This window comes from Schistocerca gregaria, chromosome 8, assembly GCF_023897955.1.
Source record: "Schistocerca gregaria isolate iqSchGreg1 chromosome 8, iqSchGreg1.2, whole genome shotgun sequence".
In the NCBI taxonomy this organism is placed as follows: Eukaryota; Metazoa; Arthropoda; class Insecta; order Orthoptera; family Acrididae; genus Schistocerca; species Schistocerca gregaria.
In genome coordinates this window covers 16,971,116-16,984,984 of record NC_064927.1, presented here as the reverse complement: position 1 = coordinate 16,984,984, position 13,869 = coordinate 16,971,116, and the positions used below count along the sequence as shown (strand labels likewise).

General features: G+C 48.6%; 4 non-coding genes across 4 annotated transcripts; all 4 read left to right on the top strand.

Moving 5' to 3' along the window:
• Nucleotides 1-1,845: 1,845 nt before the first annotated feature.
• Trnak-cuu (transfer RNA lysine (anticodon CUU)) lies at nucleotides 1,846-1,918 on the top strand. Its single transcript has one exon. It is a non-coding gene; the product is annotated as a tRNA-Lys (tRNA).
• Nucleotides 1,919-3,352: 1,434 nt separating this feature from the next.
• Trnak-cuu (transfer RNA lysine (anticodon CUU)) lies at nucleotides 3,353-3,425 on the top strand. The gene has a single exon. It is a non-coding gene; the product is annotated as a tRNA-Lys (tRNA).
• Nucleotides 3,426-10,068: 6,643 nt separating this feature from the next.
• Trnak-cuu (transfer RNA lysine (anticodon CUU)) lies at nucleotides 10,069-10,141 on the top strand. Its single transcript has one exon. It is a non-coding gene; the product is annotated as a tRNA-Lys (tRNA).
• A 1,425-nt stretch (nucleotides 10,142-11,566) lies between these two features.
• Trnak-cuu (transfer RNA lysine (anticodon CUU)) lies at nucleotides 11,567-11,639 on the top strand. The gene has a single exon. It is a non-coding gene; the product is annotated as a tRNA-Lys (tRNA).
• Nucleotides 11,640-13,869: the final 2,230 nt, after the last annotated feature.

Here is a 13,869-nt window from a genome sequence, read left to right as displayed (position 1 = left end):
TACCTTATTTATTGTCTCTCTGGTGGTGTTGGGCTTGGTGGGAGCTTGCGCTGCCCCTGCCGCCCAAGTTTTCACTGGCTGCTTTCTTAGTCTATTGTTTTCTTTTACTAGTTCTTCTAGCCTACATTCTAGTTTTGCATGGACAATGGCCCAAGCTGCCAATTCATTTTTAATGGCTGACATTCCGGCTTGGCTGATCTTGCCATTTTTTACAGATTGCTCCATGAGCGTAGTTATTCTGGCAAGTCTTTGCATAACTGACTCATTCTCGACCTGTCCCAGCTCGTCCTGAGGAGAGGGATCAGGCGCAGTAGACGCACGTGGAGGCGCACTCGAATCACTCGTATCTGTCGTCGCCATGATTTACGAGTGATATAAAAAAGGTGGGAGCCCGTCTCTTACCCCGGACCGGCTCCTCTGGCATGGGGGGGGGGGGGGGGCTTCTTGCAGCTCGCCCACCGACCTCGCCCCAAGGTCAAGGGCCCTCTCGAACTGCCGGGTTCAGCGCGCCGTTGCCAGCGCACTGGTCCCCATCGATGGCTCCGTCATCGGCGATTCAACGCGACGCTCCTCGGCAACTGCAACCCGCACTCCGGAGAGGCGGATGCACCTCTCGCCCTTCGCCGCCTACTAGCGCGAGTTTCCACCCTTCAGCCAAGGACCCACTCCTACTCCGGTGGCGGGCCGGTCCCCCAGACGTTCGGCGGTCTGGACCCAGTTAACCTGGCCCAGGCAGTGTCACCACCTCCTGGGTTTGGCAGAACACGCCCCGGTTACCCAGGGGCGCGGCGAAGCGCCCTTGCCGACTAGCGCCGCGATCCCACGCCGACGAGCGAAGTCGCCGGCATGCAGGGCTCCTGCTGGTCTGGGCCCTGCGAACAGAAAGGGACAGATGTTCGTCCCTCGACACAGCTCCCCCTGTGCCACGCACCCTTCGCTTTCGCATCGGGTTGGGTCGCCTTTGCCAAAGCGGTACAGCATAAGGTGGGACGAGGCAGTCTGAATTACATTTTATAGATGTATTTCTCACATATGTCAGAGCCTCTCGCGGTCGTCGTCGTCGTCGCCGCCGCCGCTTCTGCAGAAGTAGCAAATGGCCATCGTGGCAAATGCGGCGAGGCACGCCCTGCCTTCGATTCCGTATGCACAAAGTGTGTGGTCTTGTTTCCCAGTCTATATTTGTTCGGTCACGTAAGAGGTTGAATGTAACGAATGGGTGGGAAAGAGCAAGGGCAGCGGCTGTGTAGAACGAAAACACAAATTATCAGGGGTGTGAGCGTTTAGAGATGAGTCATATACATGTTGCACTTAGTTGTCAGTGACTCTGTGGCCTAATGGATAAGGCGTCGGACTTCGGATGTGAAGATTACAGGTTCGAATGCTGTCACGCTCGTGTTTTATCAGTTCTGAAAAAGAAACATACCGTTTTAATGTAGCATTTGAGCAGTACGAAACCGTCTGAATGTTGCTGTTGACCATTTTCTGCTTGGAGATGCTCTTGAGCTTGAAACACACACTACAAGACCGGTGTTAACTAGCGAAATGGTCGGCAGAGTGCCGTCACTGCGAGATTCCACTGGCACTTGCACATCTAAAACAACGTCGGAAAGTAACTCGTTCGCCTTTTGAGTCACATCAAGTATGAGTGTTAATTTTGACGCCACTAGCTCTGCAGGTTGTCATGCAATTCCTTTACCTCTCAGAAATGATTATGAAATAAAAGTGAAGTACGTGACGAGTGTGACGTTAGGAAAACATTAGGCAGCATGTAGGGATTCTGTATGCGACCACTCAACCCACACGAGTACTGTGTGACGTGCTGCCCGGCAACTATTCACCGAAGGAGCCCGGCTAGCTCAGTCGGTAGAGCATCAGACTCTTGATCTCAGGGTCATGGGTTCGAGCCCCACGCTGCGCGGAACGGAATTTTGTTCTGCTGCAGATGTAAATTACCGTTTTTCTGATTAACGTGATGTAATGGAAATAGCAACTTTAAACTTTGCCTACGTCTCTGTCAGTCGCAAGGAAACTGTATTTGAAGGTGAAGGTGATTTTGTAGACATGTGTGAAAGACATGTTCTGAAATGCAAGTGTTGTTGTTTGGAGAGGACATCGGTTACGTGTCAGATGTGTAGCCAAGCAGTAATGGGTCGCCATAGCTGCAAATATTAGTCGGTAATATGAAGCGTTGTCAGCTTATGTCTGATGATCCAGAGGACCGTAAGGACGAAGTACGCAAAAGTACCGCTAGGCCGCGCCCATTTAGCTCAGTGGTAGAACACTGGACTAGCAAACCAGTGGTCGTGAGTTCCATCCTCAAAGGAAGAAGTCGAATTTTGGAAATCAGTTGCGCGTCGTGGCCGTATAGGTAACAGTATCTGTGATGATGAACAATTAGCGACATGCCTTTTATTAAGAATTACTCTCAGATGTGATTAAGGCGAATGGCGCAGATAAAGCCTTTGCCAAAGCGGTACAGCATAAGGTGGGACGAGGCAGTCTGAATTACATTTTATAGATGTATTTCTCACATATGTAAGAGCCTCTCGCGGTCGTCGTCGTTGTCGTCGTCGCCGCCGCCGCTTCTGCAGAAGTAGCAAATGGCCATCATGGCACATGCGGCGAGGCACGCCCTGCCTTCGATTCCGTATGCACAAAGTGTGTGGTCTTGTTTCGCGGTCTATATCTGGTCGGTCACGTAAGAGGTTGAATGTAACGAATGGGTGGGAAAGAGCAAGGGCAGCGGCTGTGTAGAACGAAAACACAAATTATCAGGGGTGTGAGCGTTTCGAAATGAGTCATATACAAGTTGCACTTGGTCGTCAGTGACTGTGTGGGCTAATGGATAAGGCGCCGGACTTCGGATCTGAAGATTACAGGTTCGAATGCTGTCACGCTCGTGTTTTATCAGTTCTGAAAAAGAAACATACCGTTTTAATGTAGCATTTGAGCAGTACGAAACCGTCTGAATGTTGCTGTTGACCATTTTCTGCTTGGAGATGCTCTTGAGCTTGAAACACACACTACAAGACCGGTGTTAACTAGCGAAATGGTCGGCAGAGTGCCGTCACCGCGAGTTTCCACTGGCACTTGCACATCTAAAACAACGTCGGAAAGTAACTCGTTCGCCTTTTGAGTCACATCAAGTATGAGTGTTAATTTTGACGCCACTAGCTCTGCAGGTTGTCATGCAATTCCTTTACCTCTCAGAAATGATTATGAAATAAAAGTGAAGTACGTGACGAGTGTGACGTTAGGAAAACATTAGGCAGCATGGAGGGATTCTGTATGGGACCACCCAACCCAAACGAGTACTGTGTGACGTGCTGCCCGGCAAGTATTCACCGAAGAAGCCCGGCTACCTCAGTTGGTAGAGCATCAGACTCTTGATCTCAGGGTCATGGGTTCGAGCCCCACGCTGGGCGGAACGGAATTTTGTTCTGCTGCAGATGTAAATTACCGTTTTTCTGATTAACGTGATGTAATGGAAATAGCAACTTTAAACTTTGCCTACGTCTCTGTCAGTCGCAAGGAAACTGTATTTGAAGGTGAAGGTGATTTTGTAGACATGTGTGAAAGACATGTTCTGAAATGCAAGTGTTGTTGTTTGGAAAGGACATCGGTTACGTGTCAGATGTGTAGCCAAGCAGTAATGAGTCGCCATAGCTGCAAATATTAGTCGGTAATATGAAGCGTTGTCAGCTGATTTCTGATGATCCAGACGACCGTAAGGACGAAGTAGGCAAAAGTACCGCTAGGCCGCGCCCATTTAGCTCAGTGGTAGAACACTGGACTAGCAAACCACTGGTCGTGAGTTCTTTCCTCAAAGGAAGAAGTCGAATTGTGGAAATCAGTTGCGCGTCGCGGCCGTATAGCTAACAGTATCTGTGATGACGAACAATTAGCGACATGCCTTTTATTAAGAATTACTCTCAGATGTGATTAAGGCAAATAGCGCAGATAAAGCCTTTGCCAAAGCGGTACAGCTTAAGGTGGGACGAGGCAGTCTGAATTACATTTTATAGATGTATTTCTCACATATGTAAGAGCCTCTCGCGGTCGTCGTCGTCGTCGTCGTCGTCGTCGTCGTCGTCGTCGTCGTCGTCGCCGCCGCTTCTGCAGAAGTAGCAAATGGCCATCGTGGCAAATGCGGCAAGGCACGCCCTGCCTTCGATTCCGTATGCACAAAGTGTGTGGTCTTGTTTCGCAGTCTATATCTGGTCGGTCACGTAAGAGGTTGAATGTAACGAATGGGTGGGAAAGAGCAAGGGCAGCGGCTGTGTAGAACGAAAACACAAATTATCAGCGGTGTGAGCGTTTCGAGATGAGTCATATACAAGTTGCACTTGGTCGTCAGTGACTGTGTGGCCTAATGGACAGTCGCCTTTCGGCACGCTAGCGGCACGGACGTCTTGTTTACGTCCTCGCCGCGCAGCTCGCTCGCGGAGTTGTTTACGTGATTCTGCCGTCTTAGCGCGCTATATTTCATTCGACAGAGAATGGCTTATGCCCACCGAAAATCGACACTGAAGATTAGCTTTGCACCTGAATATGCCCGACCAAAAGCACTGGAAATCGAACAGTTTATCAGAGATGAAGTCAAGATTGACTGCAACGATCTTGTTGGCATCCACCTTTCTATAGTGAGCAGTGTGGTATACGTGAAATTGGTCAACGAAGACATATGTGAAAAAAATTCTAGATGCAACTCGAAGTGGTCTTAAGTTCCGTCACTCTGATGGACACATCGGTGACGTAACTGTGGAACATGCGGGACTTGGACTGCGCACGATACGTGTTTTTGAACTCCCCTTCGAGGTGCCTTCAGAGGTAGTGGTATCTGCATTCCATCCATATGGAAAAGTGATTAGCCACACAGCTGAGAAATGGGTTCAGTTCACTACATACCCGGTTCTCAATGGAGTACGGCAGATCCGCATAGAACTAACCAAACATGTGCCGTCCTACTTATATATTGGTGGCTGCCGTGCAATTATTATTTATGATGGACAGCCGAAGACATGCTCGGGATGTGGCAAAGAAGGACACCTCCGTTCCAGCTGTCTGCAGCGCAGAATAACACAGTTACCGCCTGGGGACCTGCCGGCCACGACCGCTCCGACGTCGCTACCGCTGACGTTTGTCGAAGCTCTCCATAGCGACCCCCGACCGCGAACACCACTGGCTCCTACTACTGGTACATCGTCGTCTCCGGTACTGCCTCAGGCTGTTGCGGACGGACCGACGCCCTTGCCTCCTCCTCCCGACGTGTGCAGTGGTGAGCAATCTCAACGACAGGGGATGGCCCTTGACTCCATGATTGTGCCTACCGATGCTTTTGTGCCAGAACATCCGGATCCCCAGGCGTCTTCGGACACTGAAGATCACGTGCGCAAGCAACGGTCGCCGAAGAGACGTCGGAAACGGCGGATCGCCCCGTCTGACACCTGCAGGACGCAGTCTCAAGACGATGAAGATCAAAATTATCAAGTTGTTCCCCCGAAGGACGAATCTGTGGTGGAAGCACCAACTTGCACTCCGTCGGACGTACAACCATCCTTGCATGCACCAGGCGCTGTACCTATGGACGTTGAACAACAGCTGAGCCAGGACAACTCTTCCACCACCGACGTGACACTGCCTTCGGACTCTGCTGGTACTTCACTAGACGCACACCATCCACGCACCCTTGCGTGGTCTGACGATGTAGCCGACGAAACACCAACTAGTGAGACAGCCGCGAATGCCGCTGCTCCAGCCCACGACTCCTAATCGGCAGGGTTACAGGATGGGGATGTGCAGCCTACTGGGACAACATTCTTGTTCGCTGCTGCTCTTCGTGCCTCCATGAGCGTCCCTGTAGTCCCAATTCTACGACAATCTTACAGGATTGGCTCCATCAATGTCAACACCATTGGCACCCCTGTCAAACTACAATTGCTCCTTGATATGTTGAGGGCGTCGGACCTAGATGTTGCCCTTTTGCAGGAAGTTCGCCTGGCGACGTTTCCTAATGTCTATGGCTATGTTTCCTACCTCACGCCGTGTGCCGACGGTGGCAGTGGGACAGCTATTCTTTTAAAGGAAGGCATTGATGTAGATGACGTGATTTACCTACCATCGGCTAGGGGTCTTGCTGTGACTTTCCACGGTGTTCGAGTCATCAATGTTTACGCTCCCTCGGGCACGGCCAAGCGACGGGAGCGGTCGCGATTCTATTCAGAACAGATCGCTCCTTTGTTTGTCGGACGCTACGACCATATTGTTCTTGGCGGTGACTTCAATTGTGTGTTATCCCAAAAGGACCAACAACCCCATTTCACCACATGCCAGGAACTCAAGCTGCTTGTGCATGAACTGAAACTCACCGATACTTGGGACCGCGTGCATGGCGATCGGCCTGGGTATACGTACGTCACCAGCCATTCAGCAAGTCGTCTTGACCGTGTCTACGTGTCCCCAGGACTCGTAACTGCCACGCTTGACGCTGAGATATGGCCTACCGCCTTTTCCGACCATATCGCCTACATTTGCACTGTTTCGCTCCAGAGGCAGAAGGTGTGGCGCGGTCGAGGCCTGTGGAAGCTGAATGTGGCCCACCTCAAGGATCCGGAATGTAGGCAGGTCGTAGAGACGACGTGGAACAACTGTGTGAGACGCCTTCCAGCGTATCCTTCAACACTTCGGTGGTGGATCGACTGCGCCAAGCCTGCTTTACGTCGTTCTATGATGAATTACGGTCGCGATAAAATGTTATGGCACCGACATACCATGGAATACTATTTCACAATTCTCTGGGAACTCTCAAACCTTGCCCCCTCAGTTCAACGACAGGTTGAAATTCAACGTATTAAGGCGAAGATAATTTCTCTTATGCGTCACCGCCTTGAAGGCACAGTAGTACGCGCAAGATGTCACGAATGTGTACCAGGAGAGCTCCCGTCCATGCATCATGTTATCCGAGAGAAGCAGCGGTGTCGTAGAAAGTTGATCAACGCCCTCGACATGCCAGATGGTCGTCGATTGACGTCCCAGAATGACATCATAAGAGCCTTTGTGGATCACTACAACGAGTTCTATGCAGCAGAGGACCGGAACGTGGCGGTAATGTCTGATGTCCTCCGTTCCTTGACAGATACCCTGGACGAGTCTGCTGCGGAGATTCTCACGGCGACAATTACGGCTGATGACGTCGCCGATGCTCTTCATAAGGGTGCGGCAAACAAAGCCCAGGTCCAGATGGGTTCCCGCTGGAGTTTTACTGCACATTTCATGACATCATGGGCTCACGCTGGACTGCGATGTATGAAGAACTGATGAACCCTGACTTTCCTCTCCCACCCGAATTCGTAGAAGGCTTGCTTATCCCGGTCCCCAAGCCATCGGGAGGTCGAGGAGTGGAACATTATCGGCCGCTGACCATGTTAAATTGTGACTTCAAGATTTTTACCCGGATTCTTGGCGCTCGCATTAGGCGCGTCGTCCCTCAAGTTATCTCTCTGGATCAAACGTGCTTTGGAGGTGATAGTAACATTCAGACGGCACTCAGCGATTACTGTGACGTTATAGCCCTGACCATGACCTGTCGCAGTCGTGGTGCCTTAGTGACAGTGGACTTCGACCACGCCTTTGATAGAGTGAGTCATGACTTTCTCGAAAACGTACTCCGACGGATGGCCTTTCCCCACAGGTTTATACACCTCGTCTTGCAGCTTCTCCGAGGTGCCACGTCGCGGGTGCTGGTCAATGGCCGTGTGGCGGGCCCTATTAACGTCATGCGGTCGGTCCGTCAAGGATGTCCGCTGTCGATGCTGCTTTTCGCCATTGCCCTTGAGCCACTATTACACGGTTTGAGGAGCCGGTTGACAGGCATAACAATGAGGGGGTCTTCTTTCATCTGCCGCGCCTATACAGATGACTTGGTGTTCTTGGTTCTATCGGAGGATGAAGTGCGAGAGGCACTGGCGTGGATCAACCAGTACGGGGCTGCTGCGGGCAGCCGTGTGAACTTGACGAAATCTAGTGCTATGCCCGTCGGTAGAGGCCTTCCAGCTGAGAGTGTGGCACCATTGCCATTAGTGGACAAGCTCAAATGTTTGGGGATCACCTTCACGCGTGATATACAGCGCACGATCTCATTTAACTACAAACGCCTGCTTCAAGCTATCCGCACGAACGTTCGTGGCAACCACCTGAGAGCATTGGACATGTTACAAAGGGTGGATTTTGTTAACACTCATCTAGTCTCGCGACTACCCCATTTAGCACAGATTTTACCGATGCCAAAGGCAATGGCACACAGACTTCAGGCGGCGTTCGGCTACTTTGTTAGCGCGGGTCTTATCTTCAAAGTCCGCTACGACACGCTGACACTTCCTCCTCGAGATGGCGGCCTCGGCCTTGTCAACGTCCGAGCGAGAGCAGCTGCCCTTTATGTAAGTACGATGGTTAAATCGTGGATCCGCCGCCGAAACGGATTATCGGGAAGCCTGATTGATGAAGTGGCCCCTCCCTCTCGAGTGGCACCCGTCGCAGTAGCCCATATTTCTTCCCCTCTCTCACATATCCGGACCTTTTTCATCGAATACAGTTATGTCCATGCCGACTTGCCTAGTACCAGACCCCCTATGGCACGTGATGTTTACTGAATCATGATGAGAAATCACACTCGGAATGTTGTGGAAAGGCGATATCCTACGATCGCATGGCCCGTGGTATGGCGTTCTGTACACCATATATACCTAGACACGAGCGCACGTGCGACCTGGTATTTGGTCGTTAATGGAAAATACATGACACAACTTCGTCTACATGCCATAAAAATGACAGATTCGCCGCTGTGTCCTCGCTGTCAAACGCTTGATACGGACGAACATCGACTGATGTGTGGATCTTCTGCAGAGGTGTGGCAGCTGATTCAGAAGATGCTTGCCTTTCTTCTACGTACGGCTCCCCATGCCATTACACCGAAATCTCTTCTGTTCCCATATGAGACATACTTCCCAAGTACGAAGACCAACGCTGTGATCTGGATAAAAGGTCTCTCGATCTCTTATTTGTTCCATGAAGGTGATAAGAGTGTTCTTGATTTTTGGACATTCCTGCAAGATCGCTTTACTTTTCTCATGCACCATCCGCGATACCGTCAGTACTATGCCAACTTTTTGGGTAGTGCCTTCTTCGATCCCCCCTGCAGCTGGGGTGTCCCAGGTATGAGAAGATGACTTCAATGAGAGTGTGTAATACCAGGACTCAGTCCCATGTACCGGAAAATGCAATATTCTTCGTGAAGACGTGCCTGGAACATGCCTGACTGCCGTGGGATTCGGTGTGCGTCTACCCACAAGTTGGCGGGACGCGGAGGCTGCTTGTCTGTTCTGCCAGGAGGGCGTTTTCTTTAATTCCTATAATTCCCTTTCTATTTTATATGTTACTGATGGTAATTCCACATAATTTTTTTTTTCGCCTGGAGGGCGTCCTATGTGATATGAACAAATATATGTAAAATAAATAAATTACTTCATAAAAAAAAGGGGAAGCGTCCAAAAAAAAAAAAAATGGATAAGGCGTCGGACTTCGGATCTGAAGATTACAGGTTCGAATGCTGACATGCTCGTGTTTTATCTGTTCTGAAAAAGAAACATACCGTTTTAATGTAGCATTTGAGCAGTACGAAACCGTCTGAATGTTGCTGTTGACCATTTTCTGCTTGGAGATGCTCTTGAGCCTGAAACACACACTACAAGACCGGTGTTAACTAGCGAAATGGTCGGCAGAGTGCCGTCACCGTGAGTTTCCACTGGCACTTGCACATCTAAAACAACGTCGGAAAGTAACTCGTTCGCCTTTTGAGTCACATCAAGTATGAGTGTTAATTTTGACGCCACTAGCTCTGCAGGTTGTCATGCAACTCCTTTACCTCTCAGAGATGATTATGAAATAAAAGTGAAGTACGTGACGAGTGTGACGTTAGGAAAACATTAGACAGCATGGAGAGATTCTCTATGGGACCACCCAACCCAAACGAGTACTGTGTGACGTGCTGCCCGGCAAGTATTCACCGAAGCAGCCCGGCTAGCTCAGTCGGTAGAGCATGAGACTCTTAATCTCAGGGTCGTGGGTTCGAGCCCCACGCTGGGCGGAACGGAATTTTGTTCCGCTGCAGATGTAAATTACCGTTTTTCTGATTAACGTGATGTAATGGAAATAGCAACTTTAAACTTTGCCTACGTCTCTGTCAGTCGTAAGGAAACTGTATTTGAAGGTGAAGGTCATTTTGTAGACATGTGTGAAAGACATGTTCTGAAATGCAAGTGTTGTTGTTTGGAGAGGACATCGGTTACGTGTCAGATGTGTAGCCAAGCAGTAATGGGTCGCCATAGCTGCAAATATTAGTCGGTAATATGAAGTGTTGTCAGCTGAAGTCTGATGATCTAGACGACCGTAAGGACGAAGTACGCAAAAGTACCACTAGGCCGCGCCTCTTTAGCTCATTGGTAGAGCACTGGTCTAGTAAACCAAGGGTCGTGAGTTCCATCGTCAAAGGAAGAAGTCGAATTTTGGAAATCAGTAGCGCGTCGTGGCCGTATAGTTAACAGCATCTGTGATGACGAACAATTAGCGACATGCCTTTTATTAAGAATTACTCTCAGATGTGATTAAGGCGAATGGCGCAGATAAAGCCTTTGCCAAAGCGGTACAGCATAAGGCGGGGCGAAGCAGCCTGAATTACATTTTATAGATGTATTTCTCACATATGTCAGAGCCTCTCGCGGTCGTCGTCGTCCCCGCCGCCGCTTCTGCAGAAGTAGCAAGTGGCCATCGTGGCAAATGCGGCGAGGCACGCCCTGCCTTCGATTCCGTATGCAAAAAGTGTGTGGTCTTGTTTCGCAGTCTATATTTGGTCGGTCACGTAAGAGGTTGAATGTAACGAATGGGTGGGAAAGAGCAAGGGTAGCGGCTGTGTAGAACGAAAACACAAATTATCAGGGGTGTGAGCGTTTCGAGATGAGTCATATACAAGTTGCACTTGGTCGTCAGTGACTGTGTGGCCTAATGGATAAGGCGTCGGACTTAGGATCTGAAGATTACCGGTTCGAATGCTGTCACGCTCGTGTTTTATCAGTTCTGAAAAAGAAACATACCGTTTTAATGTAGCATTTGAGCAGTACGAAACCGTCTGAATGTTGCTGTTGACCATTTTCTGCTTGGAGATGCTCTTGCGCTTGAAACACACACTACAAGACCGGTGTTAACTAGCGAAATGGTCGGCAGAGTGCCGTCACCGCGAGTTTCCACTGGCACTTGCACATCTAAAACAACGTCGGAAAGTAACTCGTTCGCCTTTTGAGTCACATCAAGTATGAGTGTTAATTTTGACGCCACTAGCTCTGCAGGTTGTCATGCAATTCCTTTACCTCTCAGAAATGATTATGAAATAAAAGTGAAGTACGTGACGAGTGTGACGTTAGGAAAACATTAGGCAGCATGGAGAGATTCTGTATGGGACCACCCAACCCAAACGAGTACTGTGTGACGTGCTACCCGGCAAGTATTCACCGAAGCACCCCGGCTAGCTCAGTCGGTAGACCAGGAGACTCTTAATCTCAGGGTCGTGGGTTCGAGCCCCACGCTGGGCGGAACATAATTTTGTTCCGCTGTAGATGTAAATTACCGTTTCTCTGATTAACGTGATGTAATGGAAATAGCAACTTTAAAATTTGCCTACGTCTCTGTCAGTCACAAGGAAACTGTATTTGAAAGTGAAGGTGATTTTGTAGACATGTGTGAAAGACATGTTCTGAAATGCAAGTGTTGTTGTTTGGAGAGGACATCGGTTACGTGTCAGATGTGTAGCCAAGCAGTAATGGGTCGCCATAGCTGCAAATATTAGTCGGTAATATGAAGTGTTTTCAGCTGAAGTCTGATGATCCAGACGACCGTAAGGACGAAGTACGCAAAAGTACCGCTAGGCCGCGCCTCTTTAGCTCAGTGACTCCAAACACAAGTGTCTGTAAATGGGCATTTCACTCCACCCATTGAAATTCGCAACGGCGTCCCGCAGGGAAGTCCTTTGTCAATGCTCCTGTATGTTGTTGCACTGGAGCCTTTACTAAGGAGACTCGATGTCGATCTTGAGGGCATCACGATATCTGGCGTTAACAACGTCACCAATGCATATGCTGATGACGTTGGAGTGGTTATTCGTAGTAACGAAGATTTAGAGAAATTAACTACGAATATTCAGATCTTTTGTGAAGCTACAGGCGCTAGGGTTAACGAGGTGAAGAGTTCGTTTTTAAATCTTAAAGGTCTTCAAGATGTCCGTTTGGAATGGGCACGCTCCGTCGATCGTCACACTGCTCTGGGTGTCACCTTTTACCGATGTCCGCTTCAGACCATGACCTACAATTGGAAGAAAGTACTGGATACAATCAGAGGAGCCACAATACTCAATCAGACCAGACATCTGAACATTAAACAACGAATCAGAATAATTAATTGGTCCATTTTATCAAAAGCTATATATATAGGTCAAATATTGCCAGTTTCGAAACCCATTGCCAAACGTATAATGAGTATCATTTGCCGATTTATATGGACAGGAAATATTTTTAGAGTAGCAGTCGGTACAGTTACGTTACCTTCCGCTGAAGGGGGCCTAGGTTTAACAGATATATGGCGGAAGACTACGGCGTTATATATAAAGAGGACCCTACAAATTATAGAAAAACATCCACATAGTATTACAGCCAGGCTGTATCGACTCCTACAGCCAGAAAATTTACGTCCACCCATAAATATAGGCGGAATTAATTATAAATTGAAATATATTCGCCAGTTCTTTTTAGAGATTAGCTACATGGACAGTATTGTTACGAATCCACAATCAAGGAATTGCAGGAAATTAATGGAACTCTTAACAACGAAAGAACATGTCAACAAAATGGAGTGCAGATATCCCGACAAAGACTGGAAAAGAATTTGGAAAAATATTAGTAATCGTGAACTGTCTTCCGACATTCAGGCAACCTGGTACCGAGTTATTAATAACGTAGTTTCCACTAACGAAAAGTTGCACTCCATTGGTCTTAGTGACACGATTGTGTGCACCCGATGTGACGCAGTTGACACATTGATCCACCGCTTTCTCTGTGGCGGATACGCCGAAATATGGAGGGGACTCCAACGGCGGGTAGCCTTTATAACCAGAACTGTTAGTACTGAGATCAATGTTGAAAAATTACTCTTCCCCGATGGTGTTTTCTTCCCTGTCCAAAAAACCAATGCTGTGTTGTGGTTGTTTGGCAATTATGTACATTACGTTATATCTGAACACGGCAATGACCGTGTTTTAGAATACGAATTATACGAACGAGCAAAATATTATCAGATATGTACGCGCAGGGACCACAAAAAAACTTTTGGTAACATGTTACACATTCTGTTTCAGAGACAAGGGATTGGATAAACATCTTAATAGCCCTCGTCTACGAAAAATGTAGTCACAGGCCAAAGTAGGGGATCGCTGTTGAGGGTGAAGTACGGTGGGGACTTCGTGTGCCCCAGGGCCGCTACGGTAGCCGTGAAGGCCTCGGACAGAACCCCGAAACGGCACTGCGGCTTCACACTTACTGCTGGATGAACCCCATATCTCCAGCAACTACTTTCATCTATGATGATTTTCCAGGATCTCGGTAATATCGGAAGGTGGTTTCGTTGCACACAATGCAGTGGAAGCTTCTTGCACGTGTTCCTCAGTTACAATCTTTCTATTTTTGTTTAATATTTTTCAGTATGAAGCAAGAGTGACATTTTATTAATTCCCAAGAAGCCTTAATTTTTCAATTTTCAGTTCTACGGAGGAGA